This window comes from Cetorhinus maximus, chromosome 22, assembly GCF_964194155.1.
Source record: "Cetorhinus maximus chromosome 22, sCetMax3.hap1.1, whole genome shotgun sequence".
In the NCBI taxonomy this organism is placed as follows: Eukaryota; Metazoa; Chordata; class Chondrichthyes; order Lamniformes; family Cetorhinidae; genus Cetorhinus; species Cetorhinus maximus.
The window spans coordinates 75322433-75335819 of record NC_135900.1 but is presented as its reverse complement, the minus strand read 5'-3'; the positions used below and the strand labels follow the sequence as shown (position 1 = coordinate 75335819).

At 37.1% G+C, this 13387-nt stretch overlaps 1 protein-coding gene across 1 annotated transcript in view; it reads right to left on the bottom strand.

Moving 5' to 3' along the window:
* LOC144696333 (diacylglycerol kinase iota-like) overlaps positions 1–13387 on the bottom strand; it is an 864725-nt gene that overhangs the window by 261627 nt on the left and 589711 nt on the right. The gene's annotated exons all lie outside the window — the stretch shown is intronic.

Sequence of the window (13387 nt, the reverse complement as noted above, 5' to 3'; positions counted from 1 at the left end):
GCCACTCTTTTATTGAGCCCATTGTCAATCTGTATTATTGAGCCCATTGTCTCTCTATTATTGAGCCCATTGCCACTCTATTATTGAACAAATTGTCTCTCTATTATTGAGCCCAATATCACTCTGTATTATTGAGCCATTGTCACTCTATTATTGAACCCAGCGTCAGTCTATTATTGAACACATTGTCACTCTATTACTGAGCCCATTGTCGCTCTGTATTATTGAACCCATTCTCACTCTATCATTGAACCCATTGTAACTCTCAAATTCATCCCATTGCCACTCTATTATTGAATCCATTGTCCCTGTAATATTGAATCCATTACCACTCTATTATATAGCCCATTGTCATTCTATTTTTGAGCCCTATGCTGCTCTTATATTATTCCCATTTTAACTGAGTATTATTGTGCCCATTGCCACTCTGTTATTCAGCCCATTGCCACTATATTATTGAGCCCATTGCCACTCTATTATTGAACCCATTGTCACTCTATTAGTGAGCCCACTGACACTCTGTATTATTGAGCCCATTGTCGTTCTGTTCTATCGATCCCATTGTCACTCTATTATTGAACCCATTGTAACTCTATTATTGAACCCATTGTCACTCTATTAGTGAGCCCACTGTCACTTTGTATTATAGAGCCCATTTTCACTCTATTATTGATCCCATTGTCACTATATTATTGAACCCATTTTAACTCTATTATTGAACCCATTGTCACTCTATTATTGAACCCATTGCCACTCTTTTATTGAGACCATTGTCACTCTGTATTATTGAACCCATTGTCTCTCTATTATTGAATCCATTGCCAATCTATTATATAGCCCATTTTCACTCTATTATTGAACCCATTGTCACTCTATTCGCGATCCCACTGTCACTCTGTATTATTGAGCCCATTTTCACTCTGTATTATTGATCCCATCGTCAGTCTATTATTGAACCCATTGTAACTCTATTATTGAACCCATTGTCACTCTATTATTGAACCCATTGTCACTCTTTTATTGAGCCCATTGTCACACTATTATTGAGCTCATTGCCACTCTATTAGTGAGCCCATTGTCACTCTGTATTATTGATCCCATGGTCACTCTATTATTGAGCCCATTGCCACTCTATTATTGAACCCATTGTCACTCTGTTATTTAGCCCACTGTCACTCTGTATTTTTGAGCCAATTGTCACTCAGTATGATTGAACCCATTGCCAATATATTTTTGAACCCAATGTCACTCTATTATTGTACCCATTGTCACTTTATTTTTGAGCCAATTGCTACTCTTTTATTGAGCCCATTGTCACTCAGTATTATTGAGCCCATTGCCAATTTTTATTGAAACCATTGCCACTCTATTATTGAACCCATTGTCACTCCATTATTGAACCCATTGCCATTCTTTTATTGAGCCCATTGTCACTCTATTATTGAGCTCATTGCCAGTCTATTATTGAACCCATTGTCACACTGTATTATTGATCCCATAGTCGCTCTATTATTGGTTCCATTGCCACTCTATTATTGAACCCATTGCCACGCTATTATTGAACACATTATCAGTCTATTATTGAGCCCATTGTCATTTTATTATTGAGCCCGTTTCCACTCTATTATTTAGCCCATTGCCACTCTTTTATTGAGCCCATTGTCACTCTGTATTATTGAGCCCATTGTCTCTCTATTATTGAGTCCATTGACACTCTATTATTGAACATTTTTCACTCTATTATTGTGCCCAATATCACTCTGTATTACTGAACCATTGTCTCTCTATTATTGAACACATTGTCACACTATTGTTGAGCCCATTGTCACTCTGTATTATTGAACCCATTGTCACTCTATCATTGAACCCATTGTAACTCTATTATTGAACCCATTGCCACTCTATTATATCGCCCATTGTCATTCTATTTTTGATCCCATTGCTGCTCTTTTATTGTTCCCATTTGAACTGAGTATTATTGAGCCATTGCCACTCTATTATTGAACCCACTGTCACTCTATTATTGAGCCCATTATCACTCCGTATCATTGAACCATTGTCACTCTATTATTGAACCCAGAGTCACTCTATTATTGAACACATTGTCACCCTATTATTAAACACATTGTCACTCTATTAGTGAGCACATTGTCACTCTTTTATTGAACCCATTGCCTCTCTGTTATTGAATCCTTTGCCACTCTTTTATTGAGCCCATTGTCACTCTATTTTTAGACCATTGCTGCTCTTTTATTCAGCCCATTGTAACTGATTATTATTGAGCCCATTTCCACTCTATTATTGAGCCAATTGTCATTCTATTATTGCGGCTATTGCCACTCTATTGTTGAACCAATTTGCACCCTATTATTGAGACCATTGTAACTCTATTATTGATCCCATTGTCACTCTATTAGTGAGCCCACTGTCAGTCTGTATTATTGATCCCATTGTCACTCCGTATTATTGATCCCATTGTCACTCTATTATTGAACCCATTGCCACTCTTCTATTGAGCCCATTGTCCCTCTATTATTGAACCCATTGTCACTTTATTTTTGAGCCCATTGCTACTCTTTTATTGAGCCCATTGTCTATTATTGAATCCATTGCCACTCTATTATATAGCCCATGGTCGCTCTAATTTTGCGGCCATTGCTGCTCTATCATTGTGCTCATTTTAACTGAGTATTATTGAGCCCATTGCGACTGTATTATTGAGCCCATTGTCATTATATTATTGACCCTATTGCCACTCTATTATTGAACCCATTTCCACTCTATTATTGAACCCATGCCACTACATTATTGAGCCCATTGTCACTCTGCATTATTGCTCCCATTGTCACTCTATTATTGAACCCATTGTAACTCTAATATTGAACCCTTTGTCACTCCAGTTTTGAGTCCATTGCTACTCATTTATTGAACCCATTGTCACTGTATTATTGAACGCATTGCCACTCTTTTACTGAGCCCATTGTCATTCTGTATTATTGAGCCCATTGTCTTTTTATTATTAAGCCCATTGCCACTCTATTTTTGAGCCCATTGTCATTCTATTATTGAGCCTATTGCCACTGTATTATTGAACCCATTGTCAACCTATTATTGAGCCCATTGTCACTCTATTATTGAACCCATGCCGCTATATTATTGAGCCCATTGTCACTCTATTATTGAGCCCATTGTCACTCTATTATTGAACCCATGCCACTCTATTATTGTACCCATTGTCACTTTATTTTTGAGCCCATTGCTACTCTTTTATTGAGCCCATTGTCACTCAGTATTATTGAGCCCATTGCCAATTTTTATTGAAACCATTGCCACTCTATTATTGAGCCCATTGTCACTCCATTACTGAACCCATTGCCACTCTTTTATTGAGCCCATTGTCACTCTATTATTGAGCTCATTGCCAGTCTATTATTAAACCAATTGTCACACAGTATTATTGATCCCATTGTCACTCTATTATTGGTTCCATTGCCACTCTATTATTGAACCCATTGCCACTCTATTATTGAACACATTATCAGTCTATTTTTGAGCCCATTGTCACTCTATTATTGAGCCCATTTCCACTCTAGTATTTAACCCATTGCCACTCTTTTATTGAGCCCATTGTCACTCTGTATTACTGAGCCCATTGTCTCTCTATTATTGAGCCCATTGCCACTCTATTATTGAACAATTTTCAATCTAATATTGAGCCCAATATCACTCTGTATTATTGAACCGTTGTCACTCTATTATTGAACACATTGTCACACTATTATTGAACCCATTGTCACTCTATCATCGAACCCATTGTAACTCTATTACTCTGTTATGGAACCCATTGCCACTCTATTATATAGCCCATTGTCATTCTATTTTTGATCCCATTGCTGCTCTTTTATTGTTTCCATTTGAACTGATTATTATTGAGCCCATTGCCACTCTATTATTGAGCCCATTGTCATTCTATTATTGAGCCTATTGCCACTCTATTGTTGAACCAATTTGCACCCTATTATTGAGACCATTGTAACTCTATTATTGATCCCATTGTCACTCTATTAGTGAGCTCACTGTCACTCTATTATTGAGCCCATTGTCACTCCGTATTGTTGATCCCATTGTCACTCTATTATCGAACCCATTGCCACTCTTCAATTGAGCCCATTGTCACTCTATTATTGAACCCATTGTCTCTGTATTATTGAATCCATTGCCACTCTATTATATAGCCCATGGTCGCTCTATTTGTGAGCCCATTGCTGCTCTTTTATTGTGCTCATTTTAACTGAGTATTATTGAGCCCATTGCGACTGTATTATTGAGCCCATTGTCATTCTATTATTGAGCCCATTGCGACTCTATTATTGAGCCCATTGTCATTCTATTATTGAGCCTATTGCCACTCTATTATTGAACCCATTGTCACTATTATTGAGCCCATGGTCAATCTATTATTGAACCCATGCCACTCTACTATTGAGCCCATTGTCATTCTATTATTGAACGCATTGTCACTCTGAATTATTGAGCCCATTTTCACTCTGAACTATTGATCCCATTGTCACTCTATTATTGAACCCATTGCCACTCTTCTATTGAGCCCATTGTCCAACTATTATTGAACCCATTGTCACTTTATTTTTGAGCCCATTGCTACTCTTTTATTGAGCCCATTGTCTATTATTGAATCCATTGCCACTCTATTATATAGCCCGTGGTCGCTTTAATTTTGAGCCCATTGCTGCTCTATCATTGTGCTCATTTTCACTCTATATTATTGAGTCCATTGTCACTCCGTATTATTGATCCCATTGTCACTCTATTATTGAACCCATTGCCACTCTTCGATTGAGCCCATTGTCACTCTATTATTGAACCCATTGTCTCTGTATTATTGAATCCATTGCCACTCTATTATATAGCCCATGGTCGCTCTATTTGTGAGCCCATTGCTGCTCTTTTATTGTGCTCATTTTAACTGAGTATTATTGAGCCCATTGCGACTGTATTATTGAGCCCATTGTCTTTCTATTATTGAGCCCATTGCGATTCTATTATTGAGCCCATTGTCATTCTATTATTGAGCCTATTGCCACTCTATTATTGAACCCATTGTCACTCTATTATTGAGCCCATGGTCAATCTATTATTGAACCCATGCCACTCTACTATTGAGCCCATTGTCATTCTATTATTGAACGCATTGTCACTCTGAATTATTGAGCCCATTTTCACTCTGAACTATTGATCCCATTGTCACTATATTATTTAACCAATTGTAACTCTATTATTGAGTTGATTGCCACTCTATTATTGAGCCCAGTGTCACTCTATTTTTCTGCCCATTACTACTCTTTTATTGAGCCCATTGTCACTCTGCACTATTGAGCCCATTTCAATCTATTACTGAATGAATTGCCACCCTATTATTGTGCCCATTTTCAGTCTGTATTATTGAGCCCATTGTCACTCTATTATTTAGTCCATTACCACTGTATATTTGAACCCATTGCCACTCTATTATTGAACCGATTGTCATAAGATTATTTGGCCCATCATCACTCTCTTATTGAACCCTTTGTCACTATGTTATTGAACGCATTGTCATTCTGTTATTGAGCCCATTGTCACTCAATTATTGATCCGATTGTCGCTCTATTATTGAGCCCATTGTCACACTGTATTATGGAGCGCCTTGCAACTCAGTATTCTTGAGCCCATTGTCACTTCATTATTGAGCCCATTGTCACTCTATTATTGAGCGCATTGTCACTCTCTATTGTTGAGCCCACTGTTACTCTATTATTGGACCCATTGCCACTCTATTATTGTACCCATTGTCACTCTATGTTTGAGCCCATTGCTACTCTTTAATTGAGCCCATTGTTTCTGAGTATTATTGAGCCCATTGTCACTATATTATTGAACACATTTCCACTCTATTATTGAACCCATTGTCACTGTATTATTGAACGCATTGCCACTCTTTTATTGAGCCCATTGTCACTCTATTATTGAGCCCATTTCCACTCTATTATTTAACCTATTGCCACTCTACTATTGAGCCCATTGTCACTCTATTATTGAGTGCATTGTCAGTCTGTATTGATGGGTCCATTGTAACTTTATTATTGAGCCCATTTCCACTCTATTATTGAGCCCAATGTTATTTTATTATTGAGCCTATTGCCACTCTATTTTTGAACCCATTGTCACTCTATTATTGAGACCTTTGTCAGTCTATATTATTGAGCCCAATTTCACTCTGTATTTTTGAACCCATTGACACTCTATTATGAACCCATTGTAACGCTATTATTGAACCCATTATCACTCTATTATTGAACCCATTGTCACTCTATTATTGAATCGATTGCCACACTATTATTGAACCCATTGCACCACTATTATTGAATCCATTGTCACTCTATTGTTGAACCCATTGCCTCTCTATTATTGTTTCGATTGCCACTCTATTTTTGAGCCAATTGCTACTCTTTCATTGAGCCCAATTTCACTCTGTATTATTCAGCCCATTTCACGGTATTATTGAGCCCATTGCCAGTCTATTATTGAACGAATTGCCACTCTATTATTGAGTCCAGTTTCACTCTGTATTATTGAGCCCATTGTCACTATAATTTTGAGTCCATTGCCACTCTATATTTGAACCCATTGCCATTGTTTTATTAAACCGATCGTCATACTATTATTTGGCCCATCGTCACTCTCTTATTGAACCCTTGGTCACTCTGTTATTGAACCTATTGTCATTCTGTTATTGAGCCCATTGTCACTCAATTATTGAACCCATTGTCACTCTATTATTGTTTCGATTGCCACTCTATTTTTGAGCCAATTGCTACTCTTTCATTGAGCCCAATTTCACTCTGCATTATTCAGCCCATTTCACGGTATTATTGAGCCCATTGCCAGTCTTTTATTGCACGAATTGCCACTCTATTATTGAGTCCAGTTTCACTCTGTATTATTGAGCCCATTGTCACTATATTTTTGAGTCCATTGCCATTCTATATTTGAACCCATTGCCATTGTTTTATTAAACGGATTGTCATACTATTATTTGGCCCATCGTCACTCTCTTATTGAACTCTTTGTCACTCTGTTATTGAACCCATTGTCATTCTCTTATTGAGCCCATTGTCACTCAATTATTGAACCCATTGTCACTCTATTATTGAGCCCATTGTCACTATTATTGAGTGCATTGTCACTCTGTATTGTTGAGCTCATTATCAGTATATTATTGAGCCCATTGCCACCCTTTATTGAGTGTATTGTCATTCTATTATGAGCCTATTGATACTCTATTATTGAATCCATTGTCACTCTATTATTGTGCCCATTGTCACTCTATTATTGAACCCATGCCACTCTATTATTGAGCCCATTGTCACGCTATTATGGAACACATTGTCACTCTATTGTTGTGCCCACTGTCACTCTGTATTAATGAGCCCATTGTCACTCTGTATTATTGAACCCAGTGTCAGTCTATTATTGAACTCATTGTCATTCTATTATTGAGCCCAATATCACTCTGTATTATTGAACCCATTGTCACTCTATTGTTGAATCCAGAGTCAAGCTATTATTGAACACATTTTCAGACTATTATTGAGCCCATTGTCACTCGGTATTATAGAACCCATTGTCACTCAATTATTGAAACCATTGTCACTCTATTATTGAACCCATTGTCTCTCTATCATTGAATCCATTGCCACTCTATTATTGCACCCATTGTCACTCAATTATAGAACCCATTGCCACTTTTTTATTAAGCCCTTTGTCACTCTGTATTATTGAGCACATTGCCACTCTATTATTGAACCCATTTCCACTCTATTATTGAACACATTATCACTCTATTATTGAGCCCAGTGTCACTCTATTATTGAGCCCATTTCTACTCTACTATTTCACCCTTTGCCACTCTAATATTGAGCCCATTGTCATTCTGTATTATTGAGCGCATTATCACTCTGTATTGTTGAGCCCATTGTAACTGAGTATTATTGAGCCCATTGCCACTATATTATTGAACCCACTGCCACTCTATTATTGACCCCATTGTCACTATTATTGAGCCCATTGTCATTCTATTATTGAGTCTATTGCCACTCTATTATTGAACGAATTGCCACTCTATTATTGAACCCAGTTTCACTCTGTATTATTGAGCCCATTGTCACTATATTTTTGAGTCCATTGCCACTCTATATTTGAACCCATTGCCTCTGTTTTATTGAACCGATTCTCATACTATTATTTGGCCCATCGTCACTCTCTTATTGAACCCTTTCTCATTCTGTTATTGAGCCCATTGTCACTCAATTATTGAACCCATTGTCACTCTATTATTGAGCCCATTGTCAGTCTGTATTATTGAGCGCATATTCACTCTGTATTGTTGGGACCATTATCACTATTATTGAGCCAATTGCCACTCTATTTTTGAGCCTATTCCTACTCTTTTATTGAGCCCATTGTAGCTGAGTATTATTGAGCCAATTGCCACTATGTTATTGAACCCACTGCCACTCTATTATTGAACCCATTGTCACTCTATTATTGAACGCATTGCCACTCTTTTATTGAGCCCATTGTCACACTGTAATATTGATCACAATATCACTCTATTATTGATCCCATTGTCACTCTATTATTGAACCCATTGTCACTGTATTATTGATCCCATTATCACTCTATTATTGATCCCATTATTACTCTATTATTGAGCCCATTGCCACTCTATTATTGAGCCCATTGCCACTCTATTATTGAGTGCATTGTCAGTCTGTATTGATGGGTCCATTGTAACTTTATTATTGAGCCCATTTCCACTCTATTATTGAGCCCAATGTTATTCTATTATTGAGCCTATTGCCACTCTATTTTTGAACCCATTGTCACTCTATTATTGTGACCTTTGTCAGTCTATATTATTGAGCCCAATTTCACTCTGTATTTTTGAACCCATTGACACTCTATTATTGAACCCATTGTAATGCTATTATTGAACCCATTATCACTCTATTATTGAACCCATTGTCACTCTATTATTGAATCGATTGCCACACTATTATTGAACCCATTTCACCACTATTATTGAATCCATTGTCACTCTATTGTTGAACCCATTGCCTCTCTATTATTGTTTCGATTGCCACTCTATTTTTGAGCCAATTGCTACTCTTTCATTGAGCCCAATTTCACTCTGTATTATTCAGCCCATTTCACGGTATTATTGAGCCCATTGCAAGTCTATTATTGAACGAATTGCCACTCTATTATTGAGTCCAGTTTCACTCTGTATTATTGAGCCCATTGTCACTATATTTTTGAGTCCATTGCCACTCTATATTTGAACCCATTGCCATTGTTTTATTAAACCGATCGTCATACTATTATTTGGCCCATCGTCACTCTCTTATTGAACCCTTTGTCACTCTGTTATTGAACCTATTGTCATTCTGTTATTGAGCCCATTGTCACTCAATTATTGAACCCATTGTCACTCTATTATTGTTTCAATTGCCACTCTATTTTTGAGCCAATTGCTACTCTATCATTGAGCCCAATTTCACTCTGCATTATTCAGCCCATTTCACGGTATTATTGAGCCCATTGCCAGTCTATTATTGAACGAATTGCCACTCTATTATTGAGTCCAGTTTCACTCTGTATTATTGAGCCCATTGTCACTATATTTTTGAGTCCATTGCCATTCTATATTTGAACCCATTGCCATTGTTTTATTAAACCGATTGTCATACTATTATTTGGCCCATCGTCACTCTCTTATTGAACCCTTTGTCACTCTGTTATTGAACCCATTGTCATTCTCTTATTGAGCCCATTGTCACTCTATTATTGAGCCCATTGTCACTCTGTATTATTGAGTGCATTGTCACTCTGTATTGTTGAGCTCATTATCAGTATATTATTGAGCCCATTGCCACCCTTTATTGAGCCTATTGTCATTCTATTATGAGCCTATTGATAATCCATTATTGAATCCATTGTCACTCTATTATTGTGCCCATTGTCACTCTATTATTGAACCCATGCCACTCTATTATTGAGCCCATTGTCACGCTATTATGGAACACATTGTCACTCTATTGTTGTGCCCACTGTCACTCTGTATTAATGAGCCCATTGTCACTCTGTATTATTGAACCCAGTGTCAGTCTATTATTGAACTCATTGTCATTCTATTATTGAGCCCAATATCACTCTGTATTATTGAACCCATTGTCACTCTATTGTTGAATCCAGAGTCAAGCTATTATTGAACACATTTTCAGACTATTATTGAGCCCATTGTCACTCGGTATTATAGATCCCATTGTCACTCAATTATTGAAACCATTGTCACTCTATTATTGAACCCATTTTCTCTCTATCATTGAATCCATTGCCACTCTATTATTGCACCCATTGTCACTCAATTATAGAACCCATTGCCACTTTTTTACTAAGCCCTTTGTCACTCTGTATTATTGAGCACATTGCCACTCTATTATTGAACCCATTGCCACTCTATTATTGAACACATTATCAGTCTATTATTAAGCCCAGTGTCACTCTATTATTGAGCCCATTTCTACTCTACTATTTCACCCATTGCCACTCTAATATTGAGCCCATTGTCATTCTGTATTATTGAGCGCATTATCACTCTGTATTGTTGAGCCCATTGTAACTGAGTATTATTGAGCCCATTGCCACTATATTATTGAGCCCATTGCCACTCTATTATTGAACCCATTGCCACTCTATTATGAACACATTATCACTCTATTATTGAGCCCAGTGTCACTCTATTATTGAGCCCATTTCTACTCTACTATTTCACCCATTGCCACTCTAATATTAAGCCCATTGTCACTCCGTATTATTGAGCCCATTGTAACTGAGTATTATTGAGCCCATTGCCACTATATTATTGAACCCACTGCCACTCTATTATTGACCCCATTGTCACTATTATTGAGCCCATTGTCATTCTATTATTGAGTCTATTGCCACTCTATTATTGAACGAATTGCCACTCTATTATTGAACCCAGTTTCACTCTGTATTATTGAGCCCATTGTCACTATATTTTTGAGTCCATTGCCATTCTATATTTGAACCCATTGCCACTGTTTTATTGAACCGATTCTCATACTATTATTTGGCCCATCGTCACTCTCTTATTGAACCCTTTCTCATTCTGTTATTGAGCCCATTGTCACTCAATTATTGAACCCATTGTCACTCTATTATTGAGCCCATTGTCAGTCTGTATTATTGAGCGCATATTCACTCTGTATTGTTGAGACCATTATCACTATTATTGAGCCAATTGCCACTCTATTTTTGAGCCTATTCCTACTCTTTTATTGAGCCCATTGTAATTGAGTATTATTGAGCCCATTGCCACTATATTATTGAACCCACTGCCACTCTATTATTGAACCCATTGTCACTCTATTATTGAACTCATTGTCACTCTATTATTGAGCCCATTGTCCATCGGTATTATAGAACCCATTTTCACTCAATTATTGAACCCATTGTCACTCTATTATTGAACCCATTGTCTCTCTATTATTGATTCCATTGCCACTCTATTATTGTGACCATTGTCACTCAATTATAGAACCCATTGCCACTCTTTTATTAAGCCCATTGTCACTCTGTATTATTGAGCCCATTGTCATTCTATTATTGAGCCCATTGCCACTCTATTATTGAGCCAATTGTCACTGTGTGTTGTTGATCCCATTGTCACTCTATTATTGAGCCTATTGCCACTCTATTATTGAACATATTATCACTCTATTATTGAGCCCAGTGTCACTATATTATTGAGCCCATTTCTACTCTACTATTTCACCCATTGCCACTCTAATATTGAGCCCATTGTCACTCCGTATTATTGAGCGCATTAACACTCTGTATTGTTGAGCCCATTGTCACTCTAATATTGAACCCATTGCCACTATATTATTGAGCCCATTGCCACTCTATTATTGAACCCATAGCCATTCTATTATGAACACATTATCACTCTATTATTGAATACCTTGCCACTCTATTATTGAGCCCACTGTCACTCTATTTTTGAGCCTATTACTACTCTTTTATTGAGCCCATTGTAACTGAGTATTATTGAGCCAATTGCCACTATATTATTGAACCCACTGCCGCTCTATTATTGAACCCATTGTCACTCTATTATTGAACGCATTGCCACTCTTTTATTGAGCCCATTGTCACTCTGTAATATTGATCACAATATCACTCTATTATTGATCCCATTGTCACTCTATTATTGAACCCATTGTCACTGTATTATTGATCCCATTATCACTCTATTATTGATCCCATTACCACTCTATTATTGAGCCCATTGCCACTCTATTATTGAGCCCATTGCCACTCTATTTTTGAACCCATTGCCACTATAGTATGAACACATTATCACGCTATTATTGAGCCCATTTCCACTCTATTATTTAACCCATTGCCACTCTATTATTGAGCCCATTGGCACTCTATTATTGAGTGCATTGTCATTCTGTATTGATGAGTCCATTGTAACACTATTATTGAGCCCATTGCCACTCTATTATTGAGCCCATTGTCATTCCATTATTGAGCCTATTGCCATCTATTATTGAACCCATTGTCACTCTACTATTGAGCCCATGGTCACTCTATTATTGAACCCATGCCACTCTACTATTGAGCCCATTGTAACTCTATTATTAAACCCGTTGTCACTCTATTATTGAACCCATTGTCACTCTATTATTGAGTCGATTGCCATTGTATTATTGAGCCCAGTGTCACTCTATTTTTGTGCCCATTTCTACTCTTTTATTGAGCCCATTGTCACTCTGCATGATTGAGCCCATTTCATCTATTACTGAACGAATTGCCACACTATTATTGTGACCATTTTCACTCTGTATTATTGAGCCCATTGTCACTCTATTATTGAGTCCATTGCTACTCAATTATTGAGCCCATTGTCACTCAATTATTGAACCCATTGTCACTCTATTATTGAGCCCATTTTCACACTTTTTTATTGAGCGCATTGTAACTCTATTATTGAGCGCATTGTCACTCTCTATTGTTGAACCCATTGCCACTCTATTATTGAACCCATTGTCACTCTATTTTTGAGCCCATTGCTACTCTTTTATTGAGCCCATTGTATCTGAGTATTATTGATCCCATTGCCACTATATTATTGAACCCATTTCCACTCTATTATTGAACCCATTGTCACTGTATTATTTAACGCATTGCCCCTCTTTTATTGAGTCCATTGTCACTCAATTATTGAGCCAAGTTC